This window comes from Meriones unguiculatus, chromosome 3, assembly GCF_030254825.1.
Source record: "Meriones unguiculatus strain TT.TT164.6M chromosome 3, Bangor_MerUng_6.1, whole genome shotgun sequence".
In the NCBI taxonomy this organism is placed as follows: Eukaryota; Metazoa; Chordata; class Mammalia; order Rodentia; family Muridae; genus Meriones; species Meriones unguiculatus.
The window spans coordinates 38,894,741-38,910,828 of NC_083351.1; the positions used below are offsets into that span (position 1 = coordinate 38,894,741).

Sequence of the window (16,088 nt, forward strand, 5' to 3'; positions counted from 1 at the left end):
GTGGGACTTTGTTGGAGGGGGTATGTTACTGGATGCTTTGAGGTTTCAAAGCTCATGATATTCCTCATGATTGTGTCTCAAGATCTAAGCTCTCAGCTACCGCTCCAGCGCCATGCCTGTTTGCCTGCTGGCGTGTTTCCCACCATGATGGTCATGGAGTCTAACCCTCTGGAACTGTCAGCCCTGAACTAAGCACGTTCATTTATGAGTTGCCTTGATCATTGGTGTCTTCTCACAGCAATAGAAAAGTAACTAAGATAGTGTTGTGAAGGTTAGCATGGTAAGGTCTAGAGTCATAGAGGGGAAGAATGTCTAGGCACGTACATGAGGGAGTGTCTAGACTGAGTTAACTGAGGTGGGAGCCGCGCCCTAAATGTGGTGACACCGTTCTGTGGGCAGGATAGCTAAGATAAAGCTGAGCACCAGCAGTCATTTCTCCACACTTCCCGGCTTAGGGTGCCATGCGATCAGCCAGCTGCCTCAAGCTCCCACTACCATGGACTTTTTCACTGTGAGTGACTGCACCATCAGCTGTGACGCACATAAACCCTGTGTCTTAGTTACTGCTCTGTTGCTGTGAAAAGACATCGTGAAGGAGGCAACTTAAAGACTGAAGCACTCAGTTGGGGGCTTGCTCACAGTTTAAGTGGGTCGATCTGTGACCATCATGGCGGGGACTTGGCGTCAGGGAGTCAGTCAAGGCAGATGGGGGTGAGTAGAGGAGGGGGAGAGACTGGGCCTGGCTTTCAAAGCCTACCTCCAGTGACACATCCCCTCCAACACCTCTAGTTCACCGAAGGGGGCCCAGACATTCAAATATCTGAGCCTGTGGGAGCCATTCTCATTTGAGGCATCGCACCTTCCTTGCTTACGCTCTTGTCAGGCATTTTGCTGTAGCTGAGAGCAAAGTAACCAATAGTGTAGTGGCCCACAAATTGCCTTCATATGATACACTACTTCTGTGACTTACGGTTTGAAAGATAATGCTCTCAGACGTGACTGTCACAGCTACATTTCTTACATAGTTTTAAATACGGGTATCTGTTAAAATGTTTTATCTTTTCTCACTTCAAAAATATTTTCTGTCAGAAGAAATGCTGCATAATCTATCTAGCTTCTTACACTTAAGGTCCTTTCTATTGTTAATCTATACATTAAAAGAATTCCAGGGCTTTGCAAGAAGGAATAGTGGTACCGTGGAAATTAATCTTCTGTTATTAAGAGCAAGAGCTGTTGTTTTTTTTTTTTTATTTCAGCTGCTTAATGGAAATTTAATTACTCTGTGTAAATCCTTTCCTCCCTTTTTATCTCCTTCTTTTAAAGATTTATGTATTTTTTACTTATGTTTGTGTGTGTGTGTGTGTGCATATGTGTGTACAGGTGTCTTCCGAGGCCACAAGAGAATGCTGGGTCCCCCCAGAGTTGCAGGATGTAGGTGCACATAGTCCTGAGCTGCCTGATGTGAGTGCTGGGAATTAGACTCTGGTCCTCTTGTCAGGGCAGAAGCATTCTTTAACACAGAGCCATTCTTCCCGGCCATGCCCTTTACCCTTTTAAAGTCTGTTTTCCTATGAGATGTGTGCATGCCCTGACCTACGTGGAAGTCAGAGAGAGCACGGCTTGGGGTGTTAGTCCCCGCTCTCGACCTTGCTTGAGAACAGGGGTTTCTGTTTTTCTGCTCCTGCATGTGCTGGCTACCTTGCCTTTGTCTTTGAGCTTCTAGAAATCTCCTGTCTCTGCTGCTCATTTCCTCACGGAGCACTGGCATTACAGCCCTGGGCTACCATGCGTGCTTCTCTGAGAGTGCTTAGGATTCGAACTCAGGTCCTCATACTTGCTTGGGAAGCGCTGTATCCACTGAGCCACCTCCCCAGCCTCCTTCCTCCCCTTCTAAGACAAGGTCTTCTCATGTAGCCCAGCCTAGCCTCTAACCTCCCAGTCCTCCAGTTTCAGCCTCCCAAGTGCTAGGCTTACAGGCATGGGTCATCATATCTGGCTTCCCTTGCTTTCTCCGGCAGAGTATGTACATTTTAGCATATTCTTGAATTTTCTTACCTGATTATGGCAGTTTTCAGGAGGGCAGGGAAGTGCTGTCCTGATTTTCCACAGGAGTGTGAACCCAGAAGCACCTGTGTGGCTTGCTGTTAGCAGGTTTATGGCAAAGAATTTCTCCTTTGTGCTATGTGTCTTAATACTGGGCTGTAATACCTGGCTGTTCTTAGAGGGTTCCGCTGTGGCTACTCTGCTTTGTGCTTTTTTTTTTAATACTTTTTTTTGGAATAGGAAGATAGCTCAGTTGATAAAGTGCTTGATGTGCTACTGTGTTGTCCGTAGTTTGATTGTAACACTTACTTGGAAACTTGGGCGTGGTGGTGCATATTTCTATTGCTAGTCCTGGATAGTGGAGCCATGTAGATCCCTGGCCTGACTGGTTAGCCACTGCAGACCAATCCGTGAGCTCCGGTTTCCAGAACCAGACTGTCTCAAAAAACAAGGTGGCTAGCTCCTGAGGAGCAACACCTGAACTTGACCTTTGACTTCCACGTGCACAGGTGCTTGTGCACCTGCTCACCTGCACACACACACATATTCATATACACGCACATTGCGCAGCACACACACACACACACACACACACACACACACACGTACATTGCACACATATACACATACATACCCATACATACACACACATGTTTCTGGGTCTGGGAAAGCTCAGTTGGTAGAGTCCTTGCCTAAACCCAAACTTCAATTCCCCGTACTTCATAAGCAGAATTTGGTGGAACATGCCTGCAATCCCAGCACTTAAGAAATGGGAGCCGTGAGGATATGAAGTTCAGGGTCATTCTCAGTCAAACAGTGAATCTGAGGCCAGTCAACCAACCACCCAAACCAATCCGACCTAGAAAGCTTTCTTCTCTTTTGGCAGGCTGCTAGCTGCTGTTTATGGGTATTGCCAGTGTGCCTTGCCAATGAACTTGACTGCGATTTGCTTCTCTGCCTCCCCAAACAGGAAACAAGACAGTCTATGGACAGCTTCTAGTTTAGGAATAACTTAAATGTCAAATAAGTGTATGCTTTTCCTTCTCAGAAATGTGTGTGATCTCTATTGCATGTACCTTCTTTCTCGACTGCTTGATGTTTTCAGTCATTTATAATTTAAAATACGGGGGCAAGAGATGGCTCCGCCTCAGCAATTAAGAACACTTACTGCTTTTGCACTGGAGCCAAGTTCAATTCCTACTATGTGTAGATCACAGCCACCAGTAACTCTAGTGCTAGGAGATCCAACCCCCTCTACTGGTGTCTGCAGGCATCTGCACTCATATGCACATACCCACATACAGGCACACACACAAGTGCACACAATTTAAACATAAAAATAAATTAAATGACTTTAATGAGGTAACTTCCCTTGTCCTGAGGCAGACTGTTTTTTTTTTCTGGGGTGCTGTGAGTTTTGCATGGGGTTTGGTGGCTGCGTTCATCACTACTCACCTTTTGAATTTATATCTGGAGGTATTAGGTAAGGTTCCAAAAGCGGCAGCTCCCTTGTAAGTGAGGCTTCAGTACTCCAATGCAAGAGCTGTGAAGTGTAGGGCTTCTTAGATGGCCTCCTCAGTCTTAAACCTTGCAATCAGCATGCCCTTCACAGCAAGTTATATTTCTAAACCATGTGTGCTTAGGATTACTCCCCTACCCACCTCCCTTTTCTCAGCGGCATTTCTAATTTGTCCAAGGCTTTAGTTGTTGCTGCAAGACAGTTACCAGGCATTTCTCTGAGCAGTGTGGTTACTAATGATAGGACTCCTTCCCTTCGTTGCCTTCATGTACCTGACCCAAATCCCTGCCCACCAATGGTCTGAGGCATCTGTAGACTCTCCAGGCCTGGAGGCAATACAGGCAGCTATAAAAATATCCAAATGGTTCTCTTTGAGCTTTGTGTGCTCTGCTTTATGGAAATAGCCTCTGCTCTTCTGCCTATTTGATACAATCTGCTCTTTGGGGCAGCTGTTTCCTTTCTACCCTGGAGTGACATAAGTACCCGAGAGCTGCTCAGAGAATTGCACAGTGTGTGGTGCAGCAGACAGCATCGATAGCACCTGATGGACATCTGTGTGTGCGCGCTGCCGACTCTATTTTGGCAGATTCTGGGGCAATGTTACAGTGTGATGGTTCTCTCCTTTCTAGGTGCAATGCAATCTTCCCTTTTGCTGTAAGAGTGCAGTGCTATGGCTACCCCTCTCTTTTGAAAGCTTTTTTTTTCTTTCTTTTAATTTTAACTTTTCTGCTCTGTCTCCACATAGAGATGACAGTGATGACTCTGTCATTTGCTACTGTCTGATTCTGGACATACAAAATAGTAGACTTAAAAAGTAATTTAGGTGGGTCACAAGGCCCCACGGCTAGCTGAGGAGCTATTGGCAGTTAATGGCTGCTGGGGGAGAGGGAATACGTTTTCTTCAGGGTTGTAGCCTTTGGTAAGTTGCCCATGATCCAGTAATAACCCACACCCATGCTCATGCAAGCAACCCTAATTGCACTCAGCAGCTCATTAAGACAAAGACCTAGTACTTGAGAGATGGCTCAGCTGGTAAAGGCTAGGGTCACAACCAAAAATAAAAGAAGAAAAAGACATGAAAAAAGGATGGTGGCCTCCTCAGAATAAGGGAATGAGAGGGAGAGTAAGAGAGGGTAAGGGGGTAAATATAATCAAAATGCATTGTATATATATATGAAGTTGTCAGACAATAAAAATTAAAATCAATTAGTTTAATAAATTTCTACTGTAGTTCTTTAGGCTATAATAGAAAATAATTTTAAGTTTATTCTCTGCTGGTAATAGAAAACAAGTACTACTCAGTGGTGTTTTATGTGCAGGTAATCTGGATCCTAGAAAGCACAGGTTCTTTTCTAGAAGTAACTCTGAAGGTTGTCAGGAAAGGTTTCTCTTGATAGATTTGTCTTTAAGGTAAAGACCTTCATCTCCCACAGCCTCTTGTTTTGTGAATGTCCTCTTATAGTGTCCCAGGACACTTGCCTCACTTTGCCCCTAGTACTTTCTTTGTCCGGAGTCCCATACATGTTTATCTATTTTAACTAATATTTCTTCTAGATTGAAATGTGAATTAGGTAGAGTGTCACCAACTCTTCTGGGAAGCATTTTCCATGGTCTCTATAAATTCTTTCTTGTTCTTGGGGAATAACACAGACATGACACTATTTGTTTATATCGGAGTCACTGGCAGGTTTTAAGGTCCTTGAGACCAGGCACTTTACTGTAAGATTATTGCAGTGATAGGACATCATGACCAAGGCAACTTATAAAATAAAGCATTTATTTGAGACTTGCAGCTTCAGTGGGTTAGTTCCATGGCAGGTGGCAGTAGGCAGGCAGGCAAGACACTGGGGCAGTAGCTGAGAGCTTGAGACACAACCACAAGACAGACAGACAGACAGACAGAAACAGAGAGTGACAGAGAGAGAGAGACAGAGGAGAGAGACCTAACTGGGAATGGTGTGGGGATTTGAAACCTCAAAGTCTCAGTCCCCTCCCCCATTGGTGCACCTCCTCCAACAAGGCCACACCTCCTAATCCTTCCCAAACAGTTCCACCAACCAGGGACCAAGCCTTCAAACGTATGAGCCAGTGGTGGCCATTCTCTTTTAAACCACTACAGACTGAAGGCTTAGGGTGATTCTTCATTATTAAGTTAATAGCACTCAGTGGTTTGGATCTGTTATTCACTTAGATCTACTTGGGAGGATTTAATGTATTGAACTTGTGACAGGCTTGATTAGGTGTTTGTTAAATCTAACTAAACTCACCTGAATTAGTTTAAGTCTGTTTTTCTAACTGCTAAGTAAACTACATTGGGATGAAATGGTACTTTCTGTGCAGAGTTAGAAGAAAGAACGCAAAAGGTTATATGTGTTTGAGTGATAGTAACAACGGGACCTTTCAAGGATGCATACCATTTGAAATATTTCAAAGCCCCTCCTCCCAATCTTATTTGCTTCTGTCAGCACTGTTCGGAGGTATTGTTTCAATTTTAAAGACTGGAAGCTGCAATTTACCAAAATCATAGTCCCAAATCATAGCAGTCATTTTATTTAGTCATTTATTTGCTTATGTATGCATGCATTTATGCCTTTGAAAGTCACAGTGTTAAAAATTGAAACGCTTTGAAAGGCGGCACAGGGGAAGGTCTCTTTCCCACTTGTGTTCCCAGTCATTCAGGTGTCTTCAATCATTGTGATTGGTTTTTGTTTAATCTTCCAGGGGCGTTTTACGTATGTGTAAGCAGATACAGACATGCATTTGTTTTTTATAAAGTCATGGAAGTACATCTTGGCACAGTCTGTGCCTTGCTTAAATTTTTTATTGTAACATCTATATTATACCCAGAAGTGTTTAACGCAGACGTGTAATTTAGGGAACTCCTATGTACCTCGCCCTAAAATAAAGTGTATAAACTAAAATACTACAACTTTAGTGTCAGCTTCATCAGGGAACTGGAAGGGCAGTGGTGTTACCAGTTAAGCCTGCAGGACAGGAACCACCAAGAGCCTCTGAATCAGAGGCTGGTTTTTGGCTTTGGAGACTTTATGACATTGCTTCTTATGACATTAAAGAAGTTGGATTATTGTTGAAGCTCTCTGCAACTGAGATATCTGACAGTATTAATTTAAAAAATTGTTTAAATGTAAAAAAAATTAAAAAGATAAATTTTGCTTTATGGGCGTGAGTGTTTGCCTGTGTGTATGTCTGTGCACCTTGTGTGTGCCTTGTGCCAGTGGAGGACAGAAAAGGGCATCAGATCTCCCGAAACTAGACTTACCGACAGTCGGGGGCCACCATGTAGGTGATGGGGACCAAACCTGGATCCTCTTAAGGAGCTGGCAGTGCTCTTAACTATAAAGCCATTTTTTTAGGCCCCTGACAGGATTCTAATGTGTGGATGAAGAGCCTACACACACGTATAAATGCATATATCTCACCATTGTACATATGTGGAGTTCAGAGGAAACTTCTGGGAATTGGTTCTTTTTAGTTTGTGGGTCCTGGGGACTGAATCATTTTCTTAGTTGCATTTTTTTTGATAAGTTTTAAAGATTTTTTTTTTCGTTTATGTGTGTCTGTGTCTGTATGTGCAAGTGCTTGCAGAGACCAGAAGAGGGCTTTGGACCCCCTGGAGCTGGAGTTTCAGGTGGTTGTGAGCCATGGTGTAGGTGCTGGGAACCAACTCTGGTCTTCTTCAGCAGATGCTCACTGCACCATCTCTTCAGATCCTTTAAAATATTATTATTTAATTTTTGTATGTGCATTGGTGTTTTACCTACATGTATGTCTGTGTACCATGTGCTAAGTGCCTGTGAAGGGCAGACGAGGAAGTTGAATCCCATTGAACTGGAGTTAAAGATAGTTGTAAGCCTGAATGTAGGTGACAAGAACCAAATCTGGGTTCTCTGAAAGGACAGCAGGTGCTCTTAACCAATGAGTGTTCTCTCCAAGCCTCTGCTCCAGACTCTTTTAAAAAGATTAATAAAAAAGGTGATGTGTCTGTGTCTACCTGCAGAAGCTCCATGAGGGGGTTCGATTCCTAGAGCTGGGGTTATGAGCTGGTTGTGAGCTGCCAGGTGTGGGTGCCTAGAGCCAGACTCTGATCCTATGGAAGAACAGCAGGCATTCCTAAAGGCTGAGCCTGTTTTCCAGCCCCCAACTGGTTCCCTTCCCTTTCCTTCCTTTCCCTTCTTCCCTCTCTTTCCCTTTCCTTCCCTTCCCCTCCCTCCTTTGTCTTTCTCTGTTCAGCCTGTTTTCCTGTCTTTTCAAAGAACCAACTTTTGGCTTTATTGATTTTTTTTTTCCGTTGTAACTTTGCATTTTAAAGGGAGTTTTAATACTCTTTAAAATCTACCAAAAGGAGATTGCAATGCAGGAAGATCAGGTACAATGCCCTCACTTCTCAGCATGGCAAATATTCAGAATACACAAAGTTCGAGGATGGATAGCAGAAGAAAGATACAAAAGAAGTCTGCTTACAAGAATAACTGCAAAACACGTCAGAATTAATCTTACTCAAATCTGAGCAATTGTGGCCTAGGTAACCCTCTGGATAAATGCTTCAGATGCCATCCTTTAATCAGAATGAGCCCGTGGGCAGCTGTCTTTTGAGTGCGTGCACGAGAGATGTTCACAAGTGCACACACGAGTACATACACCCACAGGGACAGACACTCTGCCTTTTTGTTGTTGTCTAGGCACTTCATGTATGTGTCTCCCCGTCTCATTACATTTGCCGAGCTACTCCTTTGGAGGCGGGATGTTTCCTTGAAAGAAGCCCTGGCTAACAGCATTCCCTGCTGGAAAGTTTCTGAGCACCACGAAGGAGGACCCACCCTTGCAGCTGCCTTCCCCATGCCTCTCTCTCCTTTGTAGCTTTCCATACCAAGGCTGTGAAGGAACCAGTCTCCGAGGTGAAGCCAGGCTGCTGGAAGTTGTAGTTTTTGGTCTGGCTGTATCCCCTATCAGCCACTTTCTTTCCTGTCTAAGCGTAGGAATGCCCACCCAGGATTCTCCCCACACTGGCCACAGCTGAACTCTGGGTCGTGGTTGAAGATTCTCGGCCTGGCCAGGGTCTCTAGTACTGCTGAGCTTCCCGCAGTGGGCCTTCAGGACTTTGTAATGAAACTGTTTGGCAGCTGACTTGTCCATGGTCAGCTGTGTGCACTCCTGGCATGCACTGTGCTGGGTGGCCTATATTCTTTTATTCTTTTATTCTCTCTCTCTCTCTCTCTCTCTCTCTCTGTGTATGTGTGTGTATTATGTGTCTATGTCCACGTATGCATGCATCTGCTCGTATGTGTGTATCTGTCTGTGTGTCTGTGATCACCAGCATGTCTGTCTCTTGAGGCAGTTTTTTCCACCGTTCCTGGATGGCTGGTTTGCAAGCCTTGTGATGCCCCTCCTGCCAGTGGTAGGGTCCCAGATGTTTAGGGCTGTGCCAATCCCAGTCCTGGATATCTGAATTCAGGACCTCATCCTTGGGTAGCAAGTGTTCTTACCCATTGAGCCATTTTCCCAGTCCTGACTCAACTTTTTGTAACAGTGATTTCCTTTTCATCCATTATTTTGTGGCTTAAGAAGAGACATAGAGGTGGGCCCTGAGCTGGGGATTTCTGTGGAAAAGGGTTGCGGGAGGAAGGAATGCCCCTGCTGTGTCAGAGAGAAAAAGGCGGTGGTTTGGTGGAAGGACTTTTCCTAATGTGACCATGAGAACAGTGTCCATGCTCTTAAGGTCACGTCAGGTGACAAATGAATAGAGAAACAGTCATCTCACACGCCTTTCCTTGAGCTTTAAAGTGTCTTATTTTTGGCTTCCTTTTAACACTTGTATCCCAGGATTAAATGTCGTGGCTGTGAGATCCCAGCACAGTAAGGGCATCCTGTGGCTGACAAACTCTTTCAGTTTGGAGTTTCTGCTCCGGCCTTGCACATTCTTGTCTGTGGGCATCATGCTCCCCCCACCCCACAACTGTTGGCAGTCTGGGAACATCTTTAGTTATTATAATCAGTTGTGTCTGTGGCCTTTGCAATTTAATATTTTCCTCTTCTGCTCATTGCTTCACTGAGCTGGCCTTTACTTAAGATGCTAATTTCATTTCTTCTTCTTCTTCTTTTTTTTTTTTTTTTTTTTTTTTCCGGATGCCATAGAAAGCAGTGGCAATGGTTTGTTCATAGTTCTTGGAAGTAGATGCAATGGTTCCATCCCACTGAGGAGCACTTGTCTCTGCCAGACGTTTGTTGAAGGCAGTTCCTGGTTGATCCCAGTGCCCGCCAGGAACAATGCCACTTGTCAGAGGAGTAGTTGTTGCTTCTTACAAGATTGGCACAATGCGTTGTCATTTTTGCCAACCCTTTTCATGGTTCTGAGCAGGTCTTCAGCGCTCTCTACCTGGTGCAGTTTCTATTTTATTTCTCTTTCAAGTTCGCCTTATTTTCTGTCTGTAAACTAGTGGGGGGCATACATTTTTTGCAAAGAGCTGAATGGCAAATCCTTCAGGCTTTGCAGGCTACACATGCTCAATTATAACTCCTTTATGGATAAAAATATAAACATATAATATTTACAATATGAAAACCCTTCTTAGGGGCTGGGAAGATGGCTCAGTGGTAGGAACAATTGTTCTTCCTGAGGACTAGAGTTTGGTTTTCAGTACCCGTGTTGGATGGCTTACAACTGCTTGTAACTCCAGCTCCAGGGAAGACCCAATTCTGGCCCCTGTAGGCACCCACATAACACACACACAACACACACACACACACACACACACACATATTTTATTATCTTGTGTATATATAAAAACAAGCGTCAGTCTTCCTTGGGCCTTTGCTATAGTTTGGCAACTCTTGTTTTGAACTATCTATTAGATGTTCTAATGATTAGAATCTATCTATCTATCTATCTATCTATCTATCTATCTATCTATCTATCTATCACTATCCATCCATCTAGATATTTTGGGACAGGCTCATATATCCTAGGCTGGTCTTGAACTCTGTATGTAGCTGAGGATAACCTAGAACTTGTGATTTTTTTGACTTTATTTCCCTAGTGCTGGTATTACAGGCATGCACATGTTATGTGGTATTGGAGGTTGAACCCAGAATCTGTGAACGCCTGACAAGAACTCAAACTAGGTTATACTCCCAGCATTCTAAGAATATACTTAATACATAATGAAGATGACCGTGATTCACTTTCTGCTTTAGCTGTGCATCCTTCCCTCTCGCACTTAGTTTTCATATTTTCTCCCTCTCTTCCCTTTCTTGTCCTTTGCCCATAGTCTCCATTGTTTTGTCCTACAGGCAGGAAATCTGTTTGCTCGGCAGAGCCATTTGTTTCATCCCTTCCCTTGGTTTCTTCACTTCTAATGTACTTCGCCTCTTCTCTCAGTTGTTTTCTTTCTACTATAAACGTCCCTCATTCCTGGGGAGGGGGCACACTGAAGGGAGCGAGCTTCCCTTTTTGATCTTTCCTTTTATTACCCTTAACTCACTTTCCTTTTCGAATAGGAATTTGCCAGAAAATCCTTTAATTCTTGAGATTGCTTGTTGAAATTAGTTTCGTCTGTTCTCTTGGTGGCGTGATCTCCTGTCCCTGTTACTCGTCAGTGTGTGGCAATAGCCCCCGGCCTACAGAAAAGGCATTCTCTTCGCCTTGAAGAATAAGCACATGCACAAGAGGTTTTGAGTTTGGGAAGTATTTGAGAGTCTTGTCATATTTTCATATATAAAACACCTGTTTTCTGTGGAACGGACCATGGGCAGTGGTAGGCTGCAATATGAACACATCAGGCTCTGCATTTGTGCGAACAGTCAGGCATCTGACTTAATGGATGTTACCCACCACGCTCCTGCTTAAGCCTGAAGGAGAAGAAACTGGGAAAAAAGCGGGGAGGGGAGTGGGACCCTTGGCTTGATAAATAGCATCCTAATGAATTTAATACACCAGGTTTTGAGTAGTGGGAAAGACCTTGGACATTTGTTTAATGGAAAAGCGTGGTTCTGGTTGAGTCATGATCTTTGAGCCCCAGCGACTTTCAGCACTGGACTCCTTTTAACATTGTTTCCGAGCACGCGTCAAGGTTTCTAGTAACAGCGTGGGCTTACCAGGAACAAGTCAAGCTACAGCTAATCTCATTTTCTTTCTTTTTCTTTTTTTGGTGGTACAATAATATTTCCTGTATCAGGACTGAGCAGAGCCTTTAACAGCAGTATCTGAAAGTCTCAGCAAGAGATGTTTTCCAGCCTGAGGTACATAGGAATCAGAAAGGCAGGTATAGGTGCTGTCCTAGCTCTCCACTCCTGTCCTTTTTGAGACAGGGTTCACGTAGCTCAGGCTACTTTCCATGTAGCTGAGGATGACATTGAACTTTAGGTCCTTCTGTGTCTCCCCAGTGCTGGGATTACAGATGTGTACCATCACTAGTTGATGCAGGACTGGGACTCAAACCAAGGGCTTTGTAGATGCCAGGCAACTACACTACCAACTGACCCACATCCATAGGCATTCAGCGGCAAGCTAATTTTTCTCTAAGTTATGAAGGTGGTTTTCCAATGATAAGATATGTGAGTCTATCTTTATCAGTGTTTTATTGATGACTTAGTAAAAAGATGATCTAATTGTTGAACTCATGACTGCCAATCTAGGAGAGATATTAAGTGATAGAATTAGAGCCCAAGCTATTTTAGCATTCTGAGATAACCTAAAAATTGATAGAGACCCTTGGAGTCCTGGGTTCCAGAAGATAACAATTACATGCTTTGAGAGCTATATATGTGGAAAGGAACAAGCTCCAGAACCTTGATATGGATCAAGGTGAAAGGTAATCATTAGAAAAATTGATGCAGTCTTCCCTGTGTTATTTACAGTATCTAGAATAGTTATGGTAATTATTTCTATACTGGATACATTCTTTTTTGAGGCCTCATAAGATACTGAAGCTGAATGGGGGATGGGATGTTGGAAATTATAATAATGAGTAATTGTTGAATAAATTTTTTTTTAAAATTTCAACTTTATTATAAAAACGTTCCAAATTAAAAACTATCACATTGGTGTGTGATGCATAACTTAAGATCCAGATTACAGAAATGAGAACTTACATGTAATACAGTGATTATTTCTGAATATTTAGAGGGCGTTCTTGGTCCCAGAGTGTTCATGGTTGCTTAGCCTCTTATTCTTGGGTAGAAAATCATAGTGTCAGGAGTTTGTGGAGGAGGAATGTGTTCCCTTTATGGCATTCAGGAAGGGGCAGGAGAGAGAGTATCCCACTTTTTCTAGCAAGCTCCGCCCCCTCCCCCCGAGTTAATACCAACTCCCCAAATCCAATATAGTGTCAGAATGTAGGGATTAAGTGTTTAACACAGGAGCCTGTGGGGGACTCTTCATAACCAAACCATATCAGAGAATCAATAGGTGGACATTGGGATGCAGGTTTTGGGCTCATTCCAGGGGAGAAACTAGTCAACGATGAAAGTTACTGGCTGATGAGAGATGAAGCTGACCATCACTGGAAGTGCCCTGGCAGGCTGTGTGATGGAACATCAGATCTTGCTCAGGGGAACCCTGCATTAGATGCAGGATTGGGAGTAGGTGGCTTCCTAATGTCCTTTGCCTCATTGGCTTTCTACAGTGCCCATTGGGGTAGGGATGGATGGGAGGGGAGGGAGAAGAGAGAGGGAAGAGAAAGAAAACTGAATGTTTGTGCAGATATTTTCACACACACATAGTTGATGGCGGGAGTTCCCTGGGTTTTCCAGACCCCTCTCTCATCTGAAAACAACCTTTTCTGATTAGCTAAACTTCTAGGACACTTTCTGGCTCTCCTCTCAGTTCCTGTATTTCAGAAACCAAGTAACAGTACCTGATTGTTCTTATTATTTTACTTGTTAGTGAATATTGCTCTTATGAATTTGATTTTTTTTCTTTTGCTCTAAAGAAAACTTACATACTTGGAGTAGTAAAAAAAAATAAGATGAGCTTTCATGAATCTTATGATCTTTCTTCCCAACCAAGGAATAGAATTTTACAGTGTTGCTCTCATGGCTGATAAAGCATCAGAGAAAAGTAACCTTAGAAAGATTTGTTTTGCTCACTGCTTCAGAGGTTGATGGTCATGGTCACTTGCCCCTGTTGCTATGGGAACATGAGTAGCCTGCAGATGCGGCATAATGGAGCTGAGCAGTTCAACCTCAAAGTGAATGTGAAGCAGATTGACAGGAAGGGCTAGGGCCAAGATGTATCTTTAGTGCTTCCTCAATGTAGGCCCTATGTCTTAATTCCCACTGTCACCCAGTGACGCTCTCAAACTATGAATCCATCGATGGGTGAATCCATTGATGAAAACAGCCTCCTTGGTCTCAGTCACTTCCCAAAAATTCTGCTTCTGAATTCTATGTATTGGGAACCAAGGCTTCAACACACAAGTCTTTTGGAGGTCACTTATATTCAAACCATATCATTTATTAGAACTCAGGGCTCCTTTTGACTCTTCCCATTCACCTAGTAGACTACATTTTGTGTAAAATATTTTCTTGCTTTCTTTATACTTTTATTTTATGTGGTGTATCTCTTAAAGTATATATTATTTTGCTATTGATTTATTTACTTTCTTCCTCTTTGAATTTTGTTTTGTGTATATTGGTTTTGTGTGCATGTATATGTACCATGTGTACCTACAGAGGCCAGAAGAAGGCATTAGATCCCCTGGGAATGGAGTTACATATGGTTGTGAGCCACCATGTGGGTGCTGGGAATAGACCTTCCAGGTTTTCTGGAAGGTCAGATAGAGCCATTAGACATTGAGCCATTTCTCTCTTCCTTTGATTTATTTTGGTTTTATGCAATTGAATGATGCTGTGTGCATTGTCCTAGCTTACTTTCTATTGCTGCAATAAACACCACGACCAAAAGTACACTGGGGAAGAAAAGAGTTTATTTGGCTTACGTGTTCTATCATAGCCCATCACTGAGGGAAGCTGAGACTTGAACTGAAACAGAGACCGTGATGGAATAATGCTTATTGGCTTACTCCTCATGGTTTGCTTGGCTAGATTTTTTTTATAACCCCCAGGCCTATCTGCTCATGGGTTGTACTGCCTACATCTCTCTGGGTTTGTCATTAATAAGTAAAATTGTACAAGGACTTGCCTATAGGCCAGTCTGGTGGAAATATTTTTTTCAACTGAGGTTCTTTTTTTCCAGATGACCCAGAGACTTGTGTCAAGTTGACAACAAACAAAAACAAAAACAAGCAAACAAACATCGCCCCGTCTGCATGCATTCTTGACCTTTTCTATGTAATAGCACTGTTCTTGAGATTCATGTAGGGCGAGTAATACATAGCTGGAGTCCACTCATTTTCTCCGTGTGTTGAAATTTGATTGACGGCGCCACATGCTTTTGTGGCCCCATTTTACTGTAGATAGTCATTTGGGTCATTTACAGCCTTCTCGTGAAAAACCCAGTGTGCTTAATGTCTCCTTGCACGCCTGTAAGACACTCTCGGGTCCACTGAAGAGTGACATTGTGGAGCAAGTACAGGGTATGAATACTTGCCAAAGTGGTTGTTCCGGTAGGCTCTCCCGCGAGCCGAGCCCCCGCTGCTCATCCTCGCCGGGCTTGGTGCTGCCTTTGTTTTCATCCCTAGCAGCTTTGTGGCTTTGATTCCGTGTTTGTGGTCTTAGTTTCCCGCTTATGGTCACTAAAGATAAACCCCGTTAGGCTGCACCTCCTTATGATATCTTATTTAAGCTTCTTCCATTCTTCATCTGCTTTTTCTCCCCTCTTTCCCCATCGATTATATATCCTTTAAGAAACTAGTTTATACTTATGTATTCTGGATACTAATTTTTTGTTGTTGTTGGTTATGTGGGCTATAATTATCCTTTTTTATTTCAAAGTCAGGTGTATCAGTGTCTTACCTTTGATCTTCTAACTCTTTTAGTGTTTAGTTCTGCCTTTCACATCTGGTCTGTAGAGTGTCAGGAATTGAAGGAAGCTTCAAACACACAGGAAAGGAAGACATAATAAAGTGGGCCCCTCCCCATGTACCCGTCTCTCAGCTTCAAAAGCCTGTTTGTTTTATCTTTTCTTCTCTTCTTAATTTTTTTTTTTTTTTGTGGGAGATATTTTAAGCCAATGTCAGATTCAGTGTGTTTGTGTGTTTGGGGGGAGGTGTTGGTTTCATTTTGCTGGCATTTTTATGTTTGCTGTATGAGTTACTGAGTGATGTAGCCTTCACAGTGGTCTTGTCAATATTTGCTTTGCAGATTCTGAGACTATCTTAGAATGTTAGACAATATTCCTGATAATAAAATGTTTTAGTATTGTAAGTATTACTATAGGACTTCTGTGTTATCCTGAAGTCTTTTCTATATGATTCTAACTCTACCCATAGCAAACATGTCTCCTTCACTCTTCATTCTCTCTTCTCAATTTTTATATCATTTTGTCTTAACATATGTCTCTTAATTATGTGTGTATGGTGTGGGTGTGGGTGTGGGTGTGTGTATGTGG

At 43.0% G+C, this 16,088-nt stretch overlaps 1 protein-coding gene and 1 pseudogene across 2 annotated transcripts in view; one reads left to right on the forward strand and one right to left on the reverse strand.

The window, feature by feature from the left end:
- The window catches only part of LOC110558928 (myb/SANT-like DNA-binding domain-containing protein 3), a 129,255-nt gene that overhangs the window by 84,431 nt on the left and 28,736 nt on the right, over window positions 1-16,088 (forward strand). The gene's annotated exons all lie outside the window — the stretch shown is intronic.
- On the reverse strand, window positions 8,306-8,716 carry LOC110558929 (Golgi-associated plant pathogenesis-related protein 1-like; annotated as a pseudogene).